This window comes from Pristiophorus japonicus, chromosome 1 (genome assembly GCF_044704955.1).
Source record: "Pristiophorus japonicus isolate sPriJap1 chromosome 1, sPriJap1.hap1, whole genome shotgun sequence".
NCBI lineage: Eukaryota > Metazoa > Chordata > Chondrichthyes > Pristiophoridae > Pristiophorus > Pristiophorus japonicus.
Genome location: NC_091977.1, coordinates 445,759,754 through 445,774,420, shown reverse-complemented (window position 1 = coordinate 445,774,420; position 14,667 = coordinate 445,759,754). Strand labels below are relative to the sequence as shown.

At 45.6% G+C, this 14,667-nt stretch overlaps 1 non-coding gene across 1 annotated transcript; it reads right to left on the bottom strand.

The window, feature by feature from the left end:
* Positions 1–3,635: 3,635 nt before the first annotated feature.
* Positions 3,636–3,723, bottom strand: trnap-cgg (transfer RNA proline (anticodon CGG)). Its single transcript is given in 2 exon segments — positions 3,636–3,671; positions 3,688–3,723. It is a non-coding gene; the product is annotated as a tRNA-Pro (tRNA).
* Between the last annotated feature and the right edge of the window lie 10,944 nt (positions 3,724–14,667).

The window sequence follows — 14,667 nt, the reverse complement described above, 5'->3', positions numbered from 1 at the left end:
CCCTTTAGCCGTAAGGGCCACATCTAATTCCCTTTTGAGTATATCTAACGAACTGGCCTCAACAACTTTCTGTGTAGAGAATTCCACAGATTCACAACTCTCTGAGTGAAGATGTTTCTCCGCATCGGGGTCCTAAATGGCTTACCCCTTATCCTTAGACTGTGACCCCTTGGTTCTGGACTTCCCCAACATCGGGAACATTCTTCCTGCACCTAACCTGTCCAATCCCATCAGAATTTTATATGTTTCTATGAGATCCCCTCTCATTCTTCTAAATTCCAGTGAATATAAGCCTAGTCGATCCAGTCTTTCTTCATATGTCAGTCCTGCCATCCCGAGAATCAGTCTGGTGAATCTTCCCTGCACTCACTCAATAGCAAGAATGTCTTTCCTCAGATTAGGAAACCAAAACTGTACACAATATTCAAGGTGTGGCCTCACCAAGACCATGTACAACTGCAGTAAAACCTCTCTGTTCCTATACTCAAATTCTCTGGCTATGAAGGCCAACATGCCATTTGCCTTCTTCACTGCCCGCTGTACCTGCATGCCAACTTTCAATGACTGATGTATCATGACACGCAGGTCTCGTTGCACCTTCCCTTTTCCTAATCTTCCACCATTCAGATAATATTCTGCCTTCATGTTTTTGCCATCAAAGTGGATAACCTCACATTTATCCACATTATACTGCCTCTGCGATGCATTTTCCCACTCACCTAACCTGTCCAAGTCACCCTGCAGTTTCTTAGCATCCTCCTCACAGCTCACACCGCCACCCAGCTTAGTGTCATCTGCAAACTTGGAGATATTACACTCAATTCCTTCATCTAAATCATTAATGTATATTGTAAAAAGCTGGGGTCCCAGCACTGAGCCCTGCGGCACCCCACTAGTCACTGCCTGCCATTCTGAAAAAGGACCCGTTTATCCCGACTCACTGCTTCCTGTCTGCCAAACAGTTCTCTATCCTCTCAATACATTACCCCTGATGCCATGTGCTTTAATTTTGCACACCAATCTCTTGAGTGGGACCTTGTCAAAAGCCTTTTGAATATCCAAATACACCACATCCACTGGTTCTCCCTTGTCCACTCTACTAGTTACATCCTCAAAATATTCTAGAAGATTTTTCAAGCATGATTTCCCTTTCATAAATCCTTGCTGACTTGGACCAATCCTGTCACTGCTTTCCAAATGTGCTGCTATTTCATATTTAATAATTGATTCCAACATTTTCTCCACTACTGATGTCAGCCTAACTGGTCTATAATTCCCCGTTTTCTCTCTCCCTCCATTTTTAAAAAGTGGCGTTACATTAGCTATCCTCCAGTCCATAGGAACTGATCCAGACTCGAAAGACTTTTGGAAAATGATCACCAATGCATCCACTATTTCTAGGGCCACTTCTTTAAGTACTCTGTGATGCAGACTATCAAGCCCTGAGGATTTATCGGCCTTCAGTCCCATCAATTTCCCTAACACAATTTCCTGACTAATAAGGATTTCCTTCAGTTCCTCCTTCTCGCTAGACCCTCGGTCCCCTAGTATTTCCGGAAGGTTATTTGTGTTTTCCTTTGTGAAGACAGAACCAAAGTATTTGTTCAACTGGTCTGCCATTTCTTTGTTCCTCATTATAAATTCACCTGATTCTGACTGCAAGGGACCTATGTTTGTCCTCACTAGCCTTTTTCTTTTCACATATCTACAGAAGCTTTTGCAGTCAGTTTTTATGTTACCATCATGCTTCCTCTGATACTCTATTTTCCTCCTCCTAATTAAATCCTTTGTCCTCCTCTACTGAATTCTAAATTTCTCCCAGTCCTCAGGTTTGCTGCTTTTTCTGGCCAATTTATATGCCTTTTCCTTGGATTTAACACTATCCCTAATTTCCCTTGTTAACCATGGTTGAGCCACCTTCCCCGTTTTACTTTTACTCCAGACAGGGATGTACAATTGTTGAAGTTCATCCATGTGATCTTTAAATGTTTGCCATTGCCTATCCACCATCAATGTCGGAAAATGTGAGGTCATCCTCCTTGGAAATAAAAACAGTAAAAGGAAATATTATTTGAATGGGGAGAAATTACAACATGCTGCGGTGCAGAGGGACCTGGGGGTCCTTGTGCATGAATCCCAAAAAGTTATTATGCAGGTGCAGCAGGTAATCAGGAAGGCGAATGGAATGTTGGCCTTCATTGCGAGAGGGATGGAGTACAAAAGCAGGGAGGTCCTGCTGCAACTATACAGGATATTGGTGAGGCTGCACCTGGAGTACTGCGTGCAGTTTTGGTCACCTTACTTAAGGAAGGATATACTAGCTTTGGAGGGGGTACAGAGACGATTCACTAGGCTGATTCCGGAGATGAGGGAGTTACCTTATGATGATAGATTGAGTAGACTGGGTCTTTGCTTGTTGGAGTTCAGAAGGATGAGGGGTGATCTTATCGAAACATTTAAAATAATGAAAGGGATAGACAAGAAAGAGGCAGAGAGGTTGTTTCCACTGGTCGGGGAGACGAGAACTAGGGGGCACAGCCTCAAAATATGGGGGGGCCAATTTAAAACCGAGTTGAAAAGGAATTTCTTCTCCCAGAGGGTTGTGAATCTGTGGAATTCTCTGCCCAAGGAAACAGCTGAGGCTAGCTCATTGAAAGTATTCAAATCACAGATCGATAGATTTTTAACCAATAAGGGAATAAAGGGTTATAGAGAGCGGGCAGGTAAGTGGAGCTGAGCCCACGGCCAGATCAGCCAGATCTTGTTGAATGGCGGAGCAGGTTCGAGTGCCTAGATGGCCTACTCCTGTTCCTAATTCTTATGTTCTTATGTTCTTATAACCCTTTAAGTACCATTCACCAGTCTATTCTAGCCAATTCACGTCTCATACCATCGAAGTTATCTTTCCTTAAGTTCAGGACCCTCGTCTCTGAATTAACTGTGTCACTTTCCATCTTAATAAAGAATTCTACCATATTATGGTCACTCTTCCCCAAGGGGCCTCGCACAACAAGATTGCTAATTAGTCCTTTCTCATTACACATCACCCAGTCTAGGATGGCCAGCCCTTTCGTTGGTTCCTCGACATATTGGTCTAGAAAATCATCCCTAATACACCCCAGGAAATCCTCCTCCACCATACTGCTACCAGTTTGGTTAGCCCAATCTATATGTAGATTAAAGTCGCCCATGATAACTGCTGTTTATTAAACGCATCCCTAATTTCTTGTTTGATACTGTCCCCAACCTCACCACTACTGTTTCTTGGTCTGTACACAACCCCCACTAGCTATTTCTGCCCTTTTGTATTCTGCAGCTCTACCGATACAGGTTCCACATCATCCAAGCTAATGTCCTTCCTTACTATTGTGTTAATTTCCTCTTTAACCAGCAACGTTACCGCATCTCCTTTTCCTTTCTGTCTATCCTTCCTGAATGTTGAATACCCCTGGATGTTGAGTTCCCAGCATTGGTCACCCTGGAGCTATTTCTCCGTAATCCCAATGATATCATATTTATTAATAGCTACCTGTACAGTTAATTCATAGAAACATAGAAAATAGGTGCAGGAGCAGGCCATTCAGCCCTTCTAGCCTGCACCGCCATTCAATGAGTTCATGGCTGAACATAACTGAGGGCTCGTCCGGGATTTGAACCCGGGACCTCTCGCAAATTTCAAATAACAACTCCGAAGCAAGAATCATACCCCTAGACCAACGAGCCAATTCGTCCACCTTATTATGAATACTCCTCGCATTGAGGCACAGAGCCTTCAGGATTGTCTTTTTTAACACAGTTTGTCCCTTTAGAATTTTGCTGTAATGTGGCCCTTTTTGATTTTTGCCTTGGGTTTCTCTTCCCTCCACTTTTACTTTTCTTCTTTCTATCTTTTGCTTCTGCCCCCTTTCTACTTCCCTCTGTCTCCCTGAATAGGTTCCCATCCCCCTGCCATATTAGTTTAACCTCTCCCCTACAGCACTAGCAAACACTCCCCCTAGGACATTGGTTCCGGTCCTGCCCAGGTGCAGACCGTCCGCTTTGTACTGGTTCCACCAACCCCAGAACCAGTTCCAATGTTCCAGGAATTTGAATCCCTTCCTCCTGCACCACTCTTCAAGCCACGTATTCATCTTAGCTATCCTGCTATTTCTACTCTGACTAGCACGTGGCACTGGTAGCAATCCTGAGATTACTACCTTTGAGCTCCTGCTTTTTAATTTAACTCCTAGCTCTCTAAATTCAGCTTGCAGGAAATCATCCCATTTTTTTACCTATATTGTTGGTACCTATATGCACCACGACAACTGGCTGTTCACCCTTCCCCTCCAAAATGTCCTGTAGCCGCTCCGAGACATCCTTGACATTTGCACGAGAGAGGCAACATACTGGAGTCTCCATTGCGCCTTAGAAAGTTCTATCTATTCCCCTTGCAATAGAATCCCCTCCAACACTAGTTCTCCCAGTCTTTTTCCTGCCCTCCTGTGCAGCAGAGCCACCCACAGTGCTATTAACTTGGCTGCTGCTGTCCTCCCCTAATGAGTCATCCCACCCAACTGCACCCAAGGTGGTGTATCTGTTTTGGAGGGCGATGACCGCAGGGGACCCCTGCACTACCTTCCTTCAACTGCTCTGCCTGATGATCACCCATTCCCTATCTGCCTGAATAAACTTTACTTGCGGTGTGACCAACTCACTAAACGTACTATTCACGACCTCCTCAGCATCGCGGATGCTCCAGAGTGAATCCATGCACGGCTCCAGTGCCACAATGTGGTCTGTCAGGAGCTGCAGCTGGATACACTTCCTGCACATGTAGTCGTCAGGAACACTGGAAGCGTCCCTGACTTCCCACATAGCACAGGAGGAGCATGACATGGGTCTGGGCTCTGCTGCCATGACTTAATCCTTAAATTAATTAAATTTTGCAACAATGCCAAAGGTTTATTACTGATAAAGGAAAGGAAAAAGGAGAAAAACTACTCACCAATCACAAGTCAATCACTTACTCCCTTGGCTGTGATGTCACACTTCGATTTCTTTTTGTTTCTTTTTTGCCTTCTCTCCGTGCTGCAGCTACACCAGCTGGCTGCTCGACGACGCTGCCACTCCCTCCGACTGCTGGGCCTTTTATGGGCCTCCGCTGCACTCACCGCTCCTCCTCAATGCTGTTTTCTCTCTCCTTCCTTTTTTAAAATATATTGTTACATTAGCTACCCTCCAATCCATAGGTACTGATCCAGAGTCGATAGAATGTTGGAAAATGACCACCAGTGCATCCACTATTTCTAGGGCCAGTTCCTTAAGTACTCTGGGATGCAGACTATCAGGCCCTGGGGATTTATTGGCCTTCAATCCCATCAATTTCCCTAGCACAATTTCCCGCGTTTTAAGGATATCCTTCAGTTCCTCCTTCTCACAAGACTCTCGGTCCCCTAGTATTTCCGGAAGGTTATTTGTGTCTTCCTTAGTGAAGACAGAACCAAAGTATTTGTTCAATTGGTCTGCCATTTCTTTGTTCCCCATTATAAATTCACCTGATTCTGACTGCAAGGGACCTACATTAGTCTTTGCTGATCTTTTTCTCTTCACATATCTATAGAAGCTTTTGCAGTCAGTTTTTATGTTCCCAGCAAGCTTCCTCTCATACTCTATTTTCCCCCTCCTAATTAAACCCTTTGTCTTTCTCTACTGAATTCTAAATTTCTCCCAGTCCTCAGGTTGCTGCTTTTTCTGGCCAATTTATATGCCTCTTCCTTGGATTTAACACTATCCCTAATTTCCCTTGTTAGCCACGGTTGAGCCACCTTCCCCGTTTTATTTTTACCCCAGACAGGGATGTACAATTGTTAAAGTTCATCCATGTGATCTTTAAATGTCTGGCATTGCCTATCCACCATCAACCCTTTAAGTATCATTCGCCAGTCTATCCTCGCCAATTCACGTCTCATACCATCGAAGTAACAGTACTTATAGTTTGCTTATGTAAATAATTAGTAGCGATTAATTAACATTAGCCCTGTCCTTTCCCAACGTTCAATCTTACTGCTGACTCCAATTTGGGAACATATTTATTGTAAATCTTATCATCTTTCTCATACAACACTACCACCGCAGTGGTTAGGGCAGGGCAAGTGGTGAAAGGTATAGCCAGATGGAAAGTTTGTAATAAGGGACATGTGGGGAAAATTTGTGTTCACCAGCAAACACGGCCGCTGGAAATGGCTACATCGCTAACCGAGTCAAATTGGTCTGGGCAGCATGGAGATAGGTGGCACAACGCTCACCTTCTGTGCAACACTATCCAGTTACCGGCAGCGCAAAGCGGGAGAGGAATATGGTAACCATTGTGGGACCAGCTATCAGCTGGCGAAAAAGCAGGGCCGCCATTTTATCGCCATTTCATGGTGCTACGGAGTGTCGGTAAGGAGATGAGTTGCTAGTTCAAAGTGTCACCACCCATAAACCAAGTAAAGATGTCAATACAATCAGTCACAAAATTCATGAATGGTAAGGATACAATTTGTAACGGAACAGACATGCTGCATGACATGTTTATATGGCATTCCTCTGACTTCTATTTAAGCAGTTAACCTGTTTATTTTAAATGCTGAGTATTACTATACTTGACCTTGCAGGCCTTCATATCTGAAACTAATCCTCAGCTCACTGCACATAGGCATTTTCTAATAGGTCTCACTGAACAGTGTTCAGAAGTGATTTTTGTTCCCCCTCCCTAGCCTTGGGACATTGAGACTAATTCATTTAGCTCACTCAGCACAGACTTGGAGCCTTCTCATCTGCTTAAAATAATTGAAAAGTATTTTTCTAGGGTTGACATTATTAAGTATGGAAGAACTCCACAAGACTGAGTACTGTGAGCTAAAACTGATGTGACCTTAGTCTCTTTAATACAACTCCAGAGTGCCTATGCAACATGGCAGACAACCTTATATACTCCCTTGCATGAGGTGTGCAGATGGCCCTGGGGCCCCCAACAGTTGTGCCCTCTGGTGGCAAGTCTTACACAGTTACAATATTTACATACGTAACATCACTCCCCCGCCACCCCCCCCTCCGCAAAAGTCTTTGATACAAATTATTAACAAGTTGAGATGATCCGGGGCCCTACGCTCCCTGGTTGATCGTCTGAGTTCAAACTCTGGCATGGGTGAGTTGGTCAGACCATTGCCACACTGTGGCGCGGCTGGTCTGACAGGACTATTGGGAATGGTGGGTTCATCCTTTTGATTGACAGTGAGGCCGATTGCTGGTTGGGTGTGTTTTGGTGAATCGATGATGGTAATGTCCTCTTTAGGTTGTTCCTGGTTGTCGGTGAACTGTAGTTTGGTCTGATCCAAATGCGTTTTGCACATTTGTCCATTCAGTAGTTTGACTATAAACACTCTATTCCCCTCCTTGGCCAAGACAGTGCCGGCGACCCATTTAGGACCATGACCATAATTCAGGACAAACATAGGGTCATTAACATCAATGTCATGCAATACAGCCGCGTGATCGTGGTACATGTTTTGCCGGTGACGCCAGGTTTCCACATGATCATTTAGGTCCGGGTGGACTAAGGAGAGCCTGGTTTTGAATGCTCTCTTCATTAACAATTCTGCAGGGGGAACCCCAGTGTCCGGTAGCTGGGCAGGACCCGAGATAAGCGGGTCTGCAAGGAGCTTTCCGTCACGCGTTTCAAGCTCTGTTTGATGGTTTGGACTGCCCATTCCACTTGACCGTTGGATGCAGGCTTAAACGGGGCAGACCTGACATGCTTGATGCCATTGCAGGTCAAAAACTCGTTGAATTCTGAGCTAGTCAAACACGGCCCATTGTCACTGACAAGGACATCAGGCAAGCCATGGGTGGCGAACATAGCCCGGAGGCTTTCAATGGTGGCAGTGAATGTGCTGGATGACATGATTACACATTAAATCCATTTAGAGTAAGCAACCACTACAGCTAAAAACATCTTTCCGAGACAGGATCCTGGATTATGGTTTGGAGGGCCATGGCCACAGACTCAATGGCACCTTCCTTGCTGCATTACTCAAATGTGAGCACGTGTTGCACTGGTGTATGCATGACTCTAAGTCCGAGTCAATGCCGGGCCACCAAACATGCGAACTGGCTATAGCCTTCATCATGACTATGCCTGGGTGGGTATTGTGTAGGTCACGTATAAACGTTTCCCTGCCTTTTTTTGGCAAATCCACGCGATTATCCCATAAGAGACAATCCGACTGGATGGACATTTCATCTTTGCGTCGGTGAAATGGCTTAATTTCATCTTGCATTTCCCCAGGAACAGCTGACCAGCTCCCATTGAGGATGCAATTTTTTACGAGTGATAGCACAGGATCCTGGCTGGTCCTGATCTGGCGAGCAGTGACGGGTGACCTCTCGCTCTCAAAAGCATCCATGACCAGAAGCAAGTCTGCGGTTTGTGCCATTTCCAACCCGGTAGTGGGCAATGGTAGCCGACTGAGGCCATCAGTACAGTTCTCCATGCCTGGTCTGTGGAGGATAACATAATCATAGGCAAACAATATTAGTGCCCATCTTTGGATGCGGCACGAAGCATTGGTGTTTATAACTTTTCTTTCTGAAAACAGCGAAATGAGCGGTTTGTGGTCGGTTTCAAGCTCAAACCAAAGTCCAAATAGGTATTGGTGCATTTTCTTAACATAGAAACATAGAAACATAGAAAATAGGTGCAGGAGTAGGCCATTCGGCCCTTCAGGTCTGCACCGCCATTCAATAGGATCATGGCTGATCATTCCCTCAGTACCCCTTTTCTGCTTTATCTCCATACCCCTTGATCTCCGTAAGGGCTATATCTAACTCCCTCTTGAATATATCCAATGAACTGGCATCAACAACTCTCTGTGGTAGGGAATTCCACAGGTTAACAACTCTCTGAGTGAAGAAGTTTCTCCTCATCTCAGTCCTAAATGGCCTACCCCTTATCTTAAGACTGTGTTCCCTGGTTCTGGACTTCCCCATCATCGGGAACATTCTTCCCGCATCTAACCTGTCAAGTCCCATCAGAATAGAAACATAGAAACATAGAAACATAGAAAATAGGTGCAGGAGGAGGCCATTCGGCCCTTCTAGCCTGCACCGCCATTCAATGAGTTCATGGCTGAACATGCAACTTCAGTACCCCATTCCTGCTTTCTCGCCATACCCCTTGATCCCCATAGTAGTAAGGACTTCATCTAACTCCTTTTTGAATATATTTAGTGAATTGGCCTCAACAACTTTCTGTGGTAGAGAATTCCACAGGTTCACCACTCTCTGGGTGAAGACGTTTCTCCTCATCTCGGTCCTAAATGGCTTACCCCTTATCCTTAGACTGTGACCCCTGGTTCTAGACTTCCCCAACATTGGGAACATTCTTCCTGCATCTAACCTGTCTGAACCCATCAGAATTTTAAACGTTTCCAGGAGGTCCCCTCTGATTCTTCTGAACTCCAGTGAATACAAGCCCAGTTGATCCAGACTTTCTTGATATGTCAGTCCCGCCATCCCGGGTGAACCTTCGCTGCACTCCCTCAATAGCAAGAATGTCCTTCCTCAAGTTAGGAGACCAAAACTGTACACAATACTCCAGGTGTGGCCTCACCAAGGCCCTGTACAACTGTAGCAACACCTCCCTGCCCCTGTACTCAAATCCCCTCGCTATGAAGGCCAACATGCCATTTGCTTTCTTAACCGCCTGCTGTATCTGCATGCCAACCTTCAATGACTGATGTACCATGACACCCAGGTCTCGTTGCACCTCCCCTTTTCCTAATCTGTTCAGATAATAGTCTGTCTCTCTGTTTTTACCACCAAAGTGGATAACCTCACATTTATCCACATTATACTTCATCTGCCATGCATTTGCCCACTCACCTAACCTATCCAAGTCACTCTGCAGCCTCATAGCATCCTCCTCGCAGCTCACACTGTCACCCAACTTAGTGTCATCCGCAAATTTGGAGATACTACATTTAATCCCCTCGTCTAAATCATTAATGTACAGTGTAAACAGCTGGGGCCCCAGCACAGAACCTTGCGGTACCCCACTAGTCACTGCCTGCCATTCTGAAAAGTACCCATTTACTCCTACTCTTTGCTTCCTGTCTGACAACCAGTTCTCAATCCATGTCAGCACACTACCCCCAATCCCATGTGCTTTAACTTTGCACATTAATCTCTTGTGTGGGACCTTGTCGAAAGCCTTCTGAAAGTCCAAATATACCACATCAACTGGTTCTCCCTTGTCCACTCTACTGGAAACTTGTAAGTTTCAATGAGATCCCCTCTCATCCTTCTAAATTCTAGTGTATAAAGGCCCAGTTGACCCAGTCTCTCCTCATATGTCAGTCCCGCCATCCCGGGAATCAGTCTGGTGAACCTTTGCTGCACTCCCTCAATAGCAAGTACGTCCTTCCTCAGATTAGGAGACCAAAACTGAACACAATATTCCAGGTGAGGCCTCACCAAGGCCCTTTACAACTGCAGTAAGACCTCCCTGCTCCTATACTCAAATCCCCTAGCTATGAAGGCGAACATACCATTTGCCTTCTTCACCGCCTGCTGTACCTGCATGCCAACTTTCAATGACTGATGAACCATGACACACAGGTCCAGTTGCACCTCCCCCTTTCCTAATCTTCCGCCATTCAGATAATATTGTGCCTTTGTGTTTTTGTCACCGAAGTGAATAACCTCACATTTATCCACATTATACTGCATCTGCCATGCATTTGCACACTCACCTAACTTGTCCAAGTCACCCTGCAGGCTTTTAGCATCCTCCTCACAGCTCACACTGCCACCCAGTTTCGTGTCATCCGCAAACTTGGAGATATTACACTCAATTCCTTCATCTAAATCGTTAATGTATATTGTAAAGAGCTGGTGTCCCAGCACTGAGCCCTGCGGTACTCCACTAGTCACTGCCTGCCATTCTGAAAGGACCCGTTTATCTCGACTCTCTGCTTCCTGTCTGCCAACCAGTTCTCTATCCATGTCAGTACATTACCCCCAATACCATGTGCTTTGATTTTGCATACCAATCTCTTGTGTGGGACCTTGTCAAAAGCCTTTTGAAAGTCCAAATACACCACATCCACTGGTTCTCCCTTGTCCACTCTATTCGTTACATACACAAAAAATTCCAGAAGATTTGTCAAGCATGATTTCGCTTTCATGACTTGGACTGATCCTGTCACTGCTTTCCAAATGCGCTGCTATTTCATCTTTAATAATTGATTCCAACATTTTCCCCACTACTGATGTCAGGCTAACTGGTGTATAATTACCCGTTTTCTCTCTTCCTCCTTTTTTAAACAGTGGTGTTACATTAGCTACCCTCCACTCCATAGGAACTGATCCAGAGTCGATTGACTATTGGACAATGATCACCAATGCATCCACTATTTCTAGGGCCACTTCCTTAAGTACTCTGGGATGCAGACTATCCGGCCCCGGGGATGTATCGGCCTTCAATCCCATCAATTTCCCTAACACAATTTCCCTCTTTATAACGATATCCTTCAGTTCCTCCTTCTCACTCGGTTCTTGGTCCCCTAGTATTCACAAAAAGTTATTTGTGTCTTCCTACATGAAAACAGAACCAAAGTATTTGTTTAACTGGTCCACCATTTCTTTGTTCCCCATTATAAATTCACCTGAATCTGACTGCAAGGGACCTACGTTTATTACCACTAATCTTTTTCTCTTCACATATCTATAGAAGCTTTTGCAGTCAATTTTTATGTTCCCAGCAAGCTTCCTCTCATACTCTATTTTGCCCCTCCTAATTAAACCCTTTGTCCTCCTCTGCTGCATGACAATATTCTCCCAGTCCTCAGGTTTGCTGCTTTTTCTAGCCAATTTATATGCCTCTTCCATGGATTTAACGCTGTCCTTAATTTTCCTTGTTAGCCACGGTTGAGCCACCTTCCCCATTTTATTTTTACTCCAGACAGGGATGTACAATTGTTGAAGTTCATTCATGTGATCTTTAAAAGTTTGCCATTGCCTATCCACCGTCAACCCTTTAAGTATCACCATATACACATGCTAACCCATATACACATGCTAACGCCTCTTTCTCGACCATACTGTAGGCTCTTTCAGCTTTAGACAGATTTCTAGATGCATCTGCAACTGGTTGAAGTTTGCCCGACACATTGGTTTGCTGTAACACACAGCTGACCCCGTCCGAAGAGGCATCACAAGCTAGCACTAATCGTTTACATGGGTCATACAATACAAGCAACTTATTAGAACAAAGTAGGTTTCTGGCCTTCTCAAAGGCTGCCTCTTGAGATTTACCCCAAACCCAGTTGTCACCCTTACGTAGCAACATGTGCAACGGTGTCAGCAAAGTGCTTAGCCCGGGTAGAAAGTTACCAAAATAGTTGAGGAGTCTCAAGAACGAACACAGCTCCATTACATTCTGTGGTCTGGGTGCATTCTTGATGGCCTCTCTCTTTGAGTCTGTGGGTCTGATGCCGTCTGCTGAAATCTTTCTCCCCCAAAATTAGACCTCTGGTGCCAGGAAAACACACTTGGAGCATTTCAGCTTGAGTCCCAGTCTGTCTGGTCGACTTAGAACCTCTTCCAGGTTGTGCAGGTGTTCGGTGGTGTCACGACCAGTGATCAGGATGTCGTCTTGAAACACAACGGTGCGCGGAACCGATTTCAGCAGACTCTCCATGTTCCTCTGGAAGATGGCAGCATCTGAGTGAATTCCAAAAGGGCACCTGTGGTATATAAACAGTCTTTTTTGCGTGTTGATTCACGTCAATCTTTTTGAAGATTCACCCTGCTCCTGTGTCATGTAGGCGGAGGTTAGATCCAACTTGGTGAACGACTTACCTCCCTGCTAATGTTGCGAACAGGTCATCCACCTTGGGTAGCGGGTACTGGTCCTGTAACGAGACTCTGTTGGTCATTACCTTGTAGTCTCTGCAGATTCTGACCGTTCCATCGCTTCACTGGAACAATCGGACTGGCTCATTTGTTGAACTCGACTGGCGACACGATTCCCTCTCGTTGAAGTCTGCCCAGTTCGATCTCGACTTTCTCCCTCATCATATATGGAACCGCTCAAGCCTTGTGATGAACGGGCCTCGCATCGGGGCATAGATGGATCTGCACCTTGGCGCCTATGAAGTTGCCGATGCCTGGTTCAAATAGCGATGGAAACTTGCTCAGCACTTGGGCGCACGAGGCATCATCCACTGAAGATAGTGCTTTGATGTCGTCCCAGTTCCATAAAATCTTTCCCAGCCAGCTTCTGCCGAATAGTGTTGGGCCATCGCCTGGTACAATCCAGAGTGATAAATCATGCACAGCTCCATCGTACGATACCTTAACTGCAGCACTGCCAATGACTGGTATGAGCTCTTTGGTGTAGGTGCACAGCTTTGGCTGAATCGGGCTCAGTTTGGGCCTTTGTGCCTTGTTGCCCCACAGTTTCTCAAAAGCCTTCTGGCTCATAATTGTCTGACTCGCCCCCGTGTCCAACTCCATTGATACCGGAATACCATTCAATTTGATTTTCAGCATGATAGGAGAGCTCTTGGTAGTGAAGGTGTGTACCCCATACACTTCTTCCTAGGGTTGAGTTGCCTCTCTTGTTTGTTCTGCTTGATCCGCGCCGGATCGATCATCCTCTTCCGATTCTGCCACGTGGTGAGTCGCAGCACTCTTGCACATTCGCTGGAGACACCCCATTGTTTCGCAGCCTTTGCATACATCGTGCTTGAATCGACATTGATGGGCTTGATGATTACCCCCTCAGTGCCAACATGGTGCTAATGGATTTCCATTCACGTCCGATGACAGACTCCGAAGATGTGTCAGCCCTGCTATATGCAGTTCTGCCTGCTAGCGACGTTATTTTACGCATAGTACTTGCCGGTGAGCTTTGATGCTGCGAAGATATCTGTCTGGTATTATCGTTCGTGGACACAAAGTCTGGGCTATCGTGATGGCCTTGCTCAGATCTAGGGATTTGGCGGACAGCAGCTTGCGAAGAATGACCTCAAGCACAACAAAGTCCCGCAGCATTTCCACCAAAAATCTAGCAAGTTCGAAAGTTCCCGCAAGGCGTCTCAGGTCGGCAACATAACTTGCCACGTCCTGGCCCTCGGAGTGGTGGTGCGCGTAGAAGCGATACCTGACCATTTTGATGCTCTCCTTCAGCTTGCGGTGGTTCCAAACCAGCGTACACTACTCTGTATATGTCTTCTCCATTGGTTTCTCTGGTGCTAGCAGATTCTTGATGAGGCCGTAGATTGTGGACTCACACATGGTGAAGAGAAGCGCCCTGCGCTTGATCGCTTTATCGTCCCCATCCAGCTCGTTGGCCACACAGTACTGGTATCTCTCTAAGATACCAACGGCAGCCATGATCGCGTGAAAGTTCGTAATCTGTTACTCGTCGCCAATTGTTAAGTATGGAAAAACTCCATAAGACTGAGTACTGTGAGCTAAAACTGATGTGATCTTAGTCTCTTTAATACAACTCCAGAGTGCCTAAGCAACATGGCAGACTTTTATACTCCCTTGCACGAGGTGTGCAGGTGACCCTTGGGCCTCCAACAGTTGCGCCCTCTGGTGGCAAGTCTTATGCAGTTACACTATTTACATACATAA